We start from the raw sequence: 10314 nt of genomic DNA on the forward strand, positions 1-10314 counted from the left end.
TTTTTTTTTTTTTTTCTTTTTTTTGGTACCAGGACTAAAATTTAGGACCTTTCACTTGCCAGGCAGGTGCTTGTACCACTGAACTACATCCCTGGCCCAGGTTTGGGTACTTATTAGCCATGAACTTGAAGAATAAACTTTTTGTTTCTTTGTGAAATAAAAAATAAAACATTACAATGAAAGTAAACATTAAATGTGTTGAAGAATACATACTGGTAATAGCAGAGTATGGTGGCACATGCCTATAATCCTAGCACTTGGGAGACTAAGGCTGGAGGATCACTGTGAGTTCAAGCCCAGCCTGACTTTTACATAACAAGACCCTGTCCAAAAAAAAAAAAAAAAGTAATGTGATGAGCCATACTTACCACAAAATAAGTTCTCATTACAACCTGGCATTAACCTTCCTTTGTGGGCCAGGTATGGTGGTGCACATCTGTAATCTCAGCACTCAGGGATTACACCACATAGATGTTTCTACTGGCATTGGACTGAATATGTGATGGCCGTTGTACTAAATTACAATGTAGCAAAAAAAGTACCTTTCATCTAGTGACAAAGCCATTATGACCTCAGGACATAATACTGGTGATACAGGTATAGATAAACATAATATGGGGGGCCAGGAATATAGCTCAGTGGCATAAGCCCCTGCCTGGCAAGCACAAGGTCTGGAGTTCAATCCTCAGGAACACCCCCCCAACACACACACACTTCACGAAAAACAATTTAGAACAGGAAAAACTGGCACCACATGCTATACTGGCACTGCAGCACACTGAGCCAGTGACCCATGCAGGCAGTTGTGGCACATGCCTATGATCCCAGTGCTGGGAGCCTGAAAACAGGATGATCACTGCGAGTCCAAGCTGCGTAGTGAGACCCTGTGCTAAATACATTTAAAAAAGAAAAAAAAAAACCAAAAACCATAGTATGCTGTCCTAGTGTTGCAGGAAAAATTAGTTAACAGTAGGTAGGAGCTCGGGAGAAATTTTATTGATGCTAGCAGAGTCCAGAGGAGGAATCTCTAAAGTCTGAGGCATTGATTACACAGAGCTTGTCTTTTATAGGATGGCAAACAAATTAAAAAATTGAGACAAGCTTTAGCTGAACGTATGGTACAAGGGGTATCTTGTGATGTGCAGTTACATGTAGCAACATTTTTGGCACATTTGCATAAGTTTCAATTTGATGACAAATCCTATAATTTAGCTGAGTTCAGTGGCCGAGAACAGAATACCTGGAGCTTTATTCAACAAAATGGCTGCATTTAGGTCAGAATTTCTGCTTCAACAGAAGTGCAGTAATACAATTATGTACAGTACATAGTTCTTGATAATGAGCAACTATGGTACTGGTTTACATACTTATTACACTACGCTTTTCTCATTTTTGTCTTATGAAGTTTGTTGGTACAATTTAGATATACATAACTATCACGTTCATCATGCGGAATTTGTGCCTGTACATATCTTGAATCTTTCTCAATTTTACTGTACTCAAAAGTTGACTGTAAAATAAATTACTGGTAGTGGTATCTTATTTACCATGCCTCTTAAGTGCATTATAGGGGGTTTCAAGTGACCTGTGCTAACTATCCATGTGCACTGTTAAAATGGTCACATGATGAGGTAAACCACCCAATGACAGATTTCTCAGAATGTACCTGTAGTTATGCCATACACTAAGTACTTAAATACTCTATGAGAATAAAAGTCGTATAGTGAAGCTGTGTATATATTTTTTTCTATTACTGGAAATTGAACCCAGCAGTATACTTAGCTACATACCCAGGCCCTTTTTTCTTCTTTTGAGACTAAGTTGCCCAAGCTGGTACAGAACTTGATAGCCTCCTGCTTCAGTCTCCAGAATGCTAGGAATGTACCACCGTGTCTGGTTTCCTTTTGAGTTTCTTAGTCACAAAAACCAACGTCTAGCACAGTGTGTGCTACGTTGCAGGATATCAGTATTTGTTAAAAGAGTTTCATAAAGCAGAAAGTATTACATTTGTCATAATAAAAACCAGTTTCTTTGTTCTTTCCTGTTTGACAATAGCCAGTCCTAAAATTTATAAAATCCTCTTAACTGAAAAAAAACCTTTTCTTCTAAAACATGTATCTACTATTATACTGTAATGTTAAAACTTCCATTGTATAACTAAAACCAGTGTTTACATATTAAATACACATCAGTGCCTTAGTTCACAACCCAGTTCTCAGGTCAATGTTGAACATAACCATTGAATTTTTGGTTTTTTTGTTTTTGGCAGAACCAGGGATTGAACTCAGACCCTTGCGCTTGCCAGGCAAGCACTTATTCAATGAGCCATCTCCTCGGCCTGAATTTTTGTTATTGTTCATTTGTTTTTGATACAGGGGATTAAACTCAGGACCTTGCACTTGCTGGGTAGGCACTTAAGCCACTGAGCTATCTCCCCAGCCGTTTTTTCTTTTTCTCTCCTTTTTTTAAATTTTTTTTTTAGATAGCATCTCACTATGCAGTTGTGGCTGGCCTTGTACTCACTTTTATAGCCCCCAGTGGTCTTGAACTTGCAAAGATCCTTCTGTCTCAACCTCCTGAATGCTTCACCATTCCCTTAATTCAGTTTCTGTCCAACTTTTTTTGAGTCCAGAATCATGGAAAGAAACAAGCTTGGGCCATGGAGATGGTTCAGCGGTCTAAGTGCCTGCCTAGGCAAGCACAAGCACCCTGGTTTGATCCCTGATACAAGCTGAGCCACCCACCAAGACCGGGTGTGGTGGTACAAGCCAGTAATCCCAGCACTAGGGAGGCTAAAACAGGAGGATCACTGAGTATAAGCTGCATACTGAGACCCTATTCCAAATACATAAAATTGAAAAGGGGGTGGGGGTTGGGGAGATAGCTCAGTAGAATAAGTGCTTCCCTGGCAAGCGCAAGGGCCTGAGTTCAACCCCCAGTTCCACCAAAAAAATAAATAAATAAGAGCTCATGAATCAAGATATCACTGTAAAAGTATCTTAAATACTATATATATTTCAAATGGGAATGATTTCCTCGAATAGTTTTATCATTGAACTATCTTCTTACCAGAAACTAAGTATTTGTTTATAGATGGAGCGTAAGATTGCCCTAGAGTTGAAATGACAACACTTTTCAGATGGCTATCTGTTCCACTGGACAAACATACACCACAAACCACTACAACTAGGTAATCAGAAACCTGATTCCTTTGCTCTTGGTGATCCTGAGCCTACTTCAGCATAGGCCTATGGAAGTTTCAACATAACCATATATAACATTCTTCAAAGTTAGCCAATTTGCCAGATATGTGCACACCTGTAATCTTAGCACTCAGGAGACTGATGCAAGAGGATCACTGTGAATTCAAGACCAGCCTAGGCTACAAAGTGAGCTCAAGGCCAGCCTGAACTGTATAGTGAGATACAAGTCTGTCTCAAAAAGACAACCCCCCCCCAAAAAAAACCCAAAGTTGGCCAGTTCAAACAAATAACAGAAATTTCAGTGCATTGAACATGCCGATTTATTGCTTTAAAATATGTCTATGTACACAGGTGCAGAGTTTCCAACTCTTACAACAGCTTTTTACATCAAAGAATAAAATTTTTTCAGAATTTCAAAGATGCATAGATTAAACAGCAAGCTGCCTTCTGTAACACTTCAAATGTACCCATTTTAATATTTTTCTATCCCAATTATGCAATGGAGGATATGTAGAACAGCAAGTAAACACAATAAACAATTCCTGTACTTAAAGGATGGTAAATAAGCTATTATGAAATACATGCTAACATTTTAAAATCTTTTTAATTATACAAGACAAGTGGTTGTAAAGTTAGTGCCAAAACTAATACAGTTGTTTAAAGACTTATGAAAACATATTGCTAGAATACATTTTTTTAAACCCCTGGATGGGAAAAAGGTATGTATTTTTTTGCGAGGCTGGGAATTGGACCTGGGCCCTCACGCATGCCACTCTCCCAAATCAAAACATTTTGCTCTCATGCCAGTCATCATCATCAAGGGAGATAAAACATTTTGAAAACGGCCAGTATCTGGCTATTGTCAATATAGCTATTGTCACTCGAAAGGAATTTAGAAGTCTGAGGTCCTGGAGAAACTTCCCATGAAGTTTCATTTTCTAGTACTATCTATTTTAATATGCCTTAGAGTAATAGGAAAGGTTTAGAGAAAATCAGACCTTAAATAGTATTTGGTAAGAATGGTAGCAATAAGTGGCAAGGGACATTTCTATATGGGATATATCTCACTTCCTGCATTTGAGTGGAAACCAAACATCACAAGGACAAATCTTGTTCAACTATGAAGTACTGAGATAGCAGTTCCACTTAATTCAGCTATCTGTAGTGAAGTCCCACTACAAAAATACAAGGTTAAAATTATTTTGAAAACACTTCCATTGTAGGACGTGACAACTGAAAGAAGCCTAGTGACATTTATAGTGTTACTCTGAATTTTCTATTTAGGCTTTTAGACATCATGAATTCAATCTACATTTTTTTCATAATTACTTGTGTTGTTTGTTTTGCAGTACTAGGTATTAAAAACAGGGTGTTGTACATGCTTGGCAAGCGCTCTGGAACAGCTATATCCCAGGCCTTTGAAAAATTTGTTTTTGAGAGTGTCTTGCTAAATTGCCCAGACTGGCCTGGAACCTGTAAACTGCCTTGCCTTAGCCTCCTGAGTGTTGCATAACAGGTGTGTGCCACCATTCCCTTGCTCTTTTAAAATGGGAAAAACTTTGTTCACCTCAATTAAAAGCTTTAGGAAAGAAATTGTGCAGTCTGACCAAATCAAGAATAAAACTGGCTATAAAAAAAAATGAAGTTTTAATATAATACTATAAAGAGTGCCATAAATATATTAGTACTCTATACTAATATATTTGGAATATATATAAAATGGAATCTGTTGCGGCTGAGGTCCTTTCTGGGTGATCAGTACTAGTATCACCAAAAGTTAGTTACCCAGTTAGTTAAAATCCTAAAATATCTGAAATATATGCACATGAACCCTATTCACTTACAAGATACTAGCTTGTTTTTTTCTGACAGTCTTGCTGTGTTGCCCAGACTGGCCTCTATCTCACTGGTTCATGCAGTCCTCCTGCCCCAGTCTCTGTTTGAGGAGCTGAGGCTATAGTTGTATGCCATTATACCTGGCTCAACGTATTTTATGATAATTCAAACTTAATCCACACAAACTGTATCAGACAAACTATATCTACGTATCTTACATACTGCACACTATTTTTTTCTACCCTTTCTGAAACTCTGCACCTTTTTGATTATTGTAGCCATAGCAGCTTACATAATAAACATGCGTAATTTCTGTCTTTTCAAACATGCTTGAGGACTAAAGTAACTAAGAAAGAGGTTAGAGGGTAAGCACGGTTGTGCCTATTTATCCCTTATAGTTTGAATGTCTTGTGGTTGCCCCTGTTTATCTACTTCACATTTGCAATGGAAGTAAGATAATCTTTAATTAGAAAATGAAAAATAATTTCAAGCTTAGTTTTATATTGCTTCATTAATGCATATATAAAATTACTACTAACTACATAACACTAGAAATTTGCAGTCATGCAATAGAATGTTAGTATACTCATCAGACTTATGTGACCTGCCACTATTGCTTAAACTTTCAACTGGACCCAGTTTTAATAAACATGCAGAGTAAACCCTTTGATTCAGAGGAATTACAGAAAATATGAACACATGCAAATTTTCAACTGGAAGTTTTAGTAATTGCTTAGAAATGCAGGCAGGTGCTTCACATCTATCATGATGTTCTTTTAAGACCACCATCCAGTAATAGGCTCATATTTATATCCTGCCCTTTTTGGGTAAGGAATAAGATAAAAACATGGATAAAGAATTAAGAGATGCACAAGAAAGAATTGTAGAGCAGGAAGTTTTCTGGGCCATTTACTGACAGCTAAGATTGTGGGTGGGGGGTAAAAATGTTCTTAGGCAAAATGGTTCCTTCTCTAATTCTCTCTCATGAGAGACCCCTGCATAACTCCCTACGGAAAGGAGTTGATGAGCAGAGCTAGTACAATGTCAACTCAAGCTTTAATGTCCTAAAGCTTAGCATAGCCCTCTGCTTTTAAAACCACTGGCTAAGGGATCCTTCCAAAATGATATAATATCCAAGCAATGTTATGAATAGACTACAAGCAACTTGCTGGCACCAACAGCACCATGAGAATGTAAACTTGAGGCCAAGGGTCTTTTCAGTTTGTATATCACAAGTACATAAAGTAAACAAGAGACCACAAGAACTCTGAAAAGGAACCATAAGCACTGAGACTACAGGCATTTGTAGCATATTTTAGAACTATTAATATGGTTTTTAAGGGTAATTTTGTTTGGGGTAACTGAACATCACTGTAATTAGTAACCATGTCATGATCATGCAGATATCTGAATATTGCTTGGTTATTCTGTGTCTAACACTAATAAAAAAGGACATTAAGGAGGAGCCATAATCATTTTACTGTCACCTTTTCCTCATCCATTGAAGACACCATATACAATAAAAACTATTCAAGAGATTCACTGATTTGTACTTGTTTTTTCCTCCCTCTGGAAAAAAAAAGAACAAATACAGTCTTTTCAGGGGATCTTTTCAAAGTGCTAATGGCCAAGATGGACATGAAATGAAGTCTAAGTTGGCCCAGTTCAACTACTGTATTCTCAGGTGAGCTGTTTATTGCTCAGATCAAAAAAGTAGTCTGCCAAGTTCTTATCAAAAGAAGCAGTCACAGGCCATAGGCTTCTTCATAGATAGGATTTAAAAAAAAAAAAAAAAATGAAACTGGGATAGTCTTTGGTTATTTCCCTCAATCTTTGTTTCTTACCTTTATTTCTTTTCAGACAAGGTCTTGCTATGTAGCCCAGGCTGCCCTTGAACTTACAGCAATCCTTTTATCACCATCTCCCAAGGGTTTGGATTATAGGTGTGTACTACCATGTCTGCCAACAGCTTACCTTTATTTTTTGATTTAACCAGTATAATACTAAAAGAGCTTCACATCTGTAATAAAGCTTCTTACCTTTAAAACCTAACTTCATCATAGGATGAAAACCCACCTATCCAGATTCTTGGGTATTTTTTTAAACCCTAATCATATACAACACTTCCTTTTTACAAATGTACCCAGCAAGCAAACAGAGAAAGTTGACAAAGCAGAAAAGATGGCATTATACAAATGCCTGCTGCCAATGAGAACTTAAGCAAAACCTCATGTGGGCTTCTGAGGCTGCAAGAGTGTATTTGTTTATAGGTTAAGCACTAGAAAGACTTCAACAGCTCTAAGCCTTTACTTTGGAAAAGAAAGTTTTTAAACTTTGAAATACACAAAAATTGGTATTTCTCACTTAGCATATTCATATACATTTCTACTATTTTAAAAGAATGTACCTTTTATCTTCTCTTTACCTACATTTTCCTTTTATGTAACTGTTAAATCACAGAGCCCCAACTCAACTCATAACCACTTACCCTACTGTAAAAGTCTGCAAATACAGTTCACTATACATGCAAAACTTATTGCTACTAAAAATTCTACCTCTTGAATTTATTAACTTGTTTTATGGCTTTTTTTTTCCAACAGGAAATATTCTTTCTTATATACTATGTTATTCTGCATTCACTACTCTTTCAGAGTTTTTAAAAATATTTTTCTGAAACAGATTCTCCCAGGCACTAAGCTACTTGAAGCAAGAATACAACTATTATAAGTACACAATGAGAACCTAAACCTGGGTCCCTAGAGATCTCCTACCAGAATCTACTTTCTAAATTTGCTTGTGCATGATACACATGAAAATAGTTTACATTTCCTATCATACTAATGTAGAATGTGTCAATCCTGGACTCTCAATACTGAGATCTAAGAAGCACTCCAGAAAACTGCTACCTCCAAGTTCTCGAGGCAGCTTTTAGAGGTAGAATTCCTTTTTACAGAAAAACATTTTTGCTTTCAGAACAAAATTGTTTTATTTCTGTAAGGTAGAAAAAAGTGAAAACTGTGTAAAACTTACTATATCCAAGGGAAAGAAGCCACTTATAACATGTCAATTGAGGAAGGCTACATCTAGCTACATTTCAAATTCTCATGAAAAGGTTTGGAATCCCATCAATACACAACTAAGCAGATTTGGAAATATTTAACAATCTAAGATTCTCCAAACCACTGTTTTCTTTAACCCATGTACTATAGACAGGAAATGTAAATGGCCTAGAGATTAGATAAGCACTCACTGAAGTAATTAACATCTCAGTAAGACATGCAAAATGTAAAATAATTTCTGGATGCAAAACGAGTTAGGAAAAATGAACCCAAGTAATACAATGTGAAGACGTATAAGAACAAGGTTACCTCAAACCAAAAGAGCAATGCAGAATTATACAATGACTCATTTTGATTTAAGGTTTCATAAGACACAAAAGCAGCTATTTCTAGCTACCTTGTGGAAAACTTACACATCTTCAATGTTTCAGATTGTGAACGAAGATTTCTGGTTTGGCCTTAATCTCATTTCCCCAGGTACAATATCAGATTCAAATATTTATGAAAAAAGAAAGTCTAGATATTCCACTCATTTTACACTATTGGCTATTATCAGTAATTCAGTAATTCATCTTGAATTACTGAAATTATTTCTAGGCTCATGCACTAACCCCTAACATGGTACTACAATATGCTACCAAGCACTAATGCTTACAAAACTATACACGTCTCAAAATGGAAGACATTGGTGATTTTGTTGTTCTTAAACAACTTGTAACATTTGTCCACAAGTATTAAAATATATATATATATATATATATTTCTATTGCACATATCCCGTTTTTGTTTAAAATCTCCAAAGGAAAAACTGCCAGATAACATGAATGAGCCAAGAAAAGGAGGCACAGCTACAGGTCGAGGCATAGTTCTAAAATTTTTAAACTTTTTGCTATTAATAAGGGGCTAAAATAGACCAGAAAATTAATACAAAATAATACAGGGCAACTACATTTGGGAATTTACCCATCTAATCAAATGCCACCTGATGCCAACCCTGGAAGATGTGGAAACAGTGTCACTGAAAGACAGCTTTGAACACTGGTTCCCTGAACTACAGGCTGAAAAGTAGAAGCATTTGGAGGTGGCTCTGAACTTGTTCAAATAAGTGGGTCCAATCTGGTTTCACTGGCATTAACATTCCCTGCCCAATGACCATGATGTAGTTATCAAAAGGTCATGAAAACGACTAACAGAAAATTAGAAGATCCAACTTCTCCATGATACATCCTCAACCTATCAGTGGGACTCCCTTTTTCTTTTCTTCCAGTACTGGGGATCCAACCCAGGAGCCTATATGTGCTAGGTACTTCCTCTTAACACTGAGCTACATCCCCATATCCCCTATACCCTTTTCTAAATTTTGAGATGTTCTAAATGGCCCAAACTGGTCTGAAACTTGTGATCCTCTTGCCTCAGCCTCCTAAAGAGCTGGGTATATGCCACCACTTACAGCTCCATTCTATCTCTTAACAGTTTTAAAATACTAATGGAGGGCTAAGGGTATAGCTCAGCGGCACAAGCGCCTGCCTGGCAAGTGCAAGGTCCTGAGTTTGATTCCTGGTACCAAACACAAACAAACAACATAGCAAATACTAATGGAAAGTATCAGGAAGTAACTAGGAAGTCAAGAGAAAAATTTAAGCTACCTTAAGCAAAAAATATTTTTGCCTTTTTCAGACAGGGTCTCAATATGCAGTTCAGGCTGGGCTTGAGCTCATTTTGTAGCCCAGGCTGGTCTCAAACTCACAATGATCCTCCTGCCTCAGCCCCCCAAGTGCTGGAACTACAGATGTGCACCATGACGCCTGGCCACCATTAGCAAAGTTACCCTTTAGCCAGTATTATTTTCATTATGCTCTATCACTAACTGTCCTCAATTAAAAGAAGTTACATTTAAAGCACCTGCTTGAACAAAATCAGGTGCAGAGGACTGTGATTCAATCCCCAGCTCCGCATGCTGCACTAGACTCACCCTTAAGGCAGCCTGAGCTGGCCAAAAAAGAAAAAAAATCCTCCTCAAGGCCAGCCAAACAGCTTATTGGATTAAAGTGCCTGCTTAGGCAGAAGCAGTGGCCAGGTCTGCCCCCAGGGCGCACCAAGAGGGCAACTAAGACTGGGTGTGGTAGTGATTGCCTGTAAGCCAAGCTCTTGGGAGGCTGAACACAGGCGGATCACTAAGAGTCCAATCTACATAGTGAGACCCTGTAAAACCTTAC

This window comes from Octodon degus, unplaced genomic scaffold, assembly GCF_000260255.1.
Source record: "Octodon degus isolate 3935 unplaced genomic scaffold, OctDeg1.0 scaffold00002, whole genome shotgun sequence".
NCBI lineage: Eukaryota > Metazoa > Chordata > Mammalia > Rodentia > Octodontidae > Octodon > Octodon degus.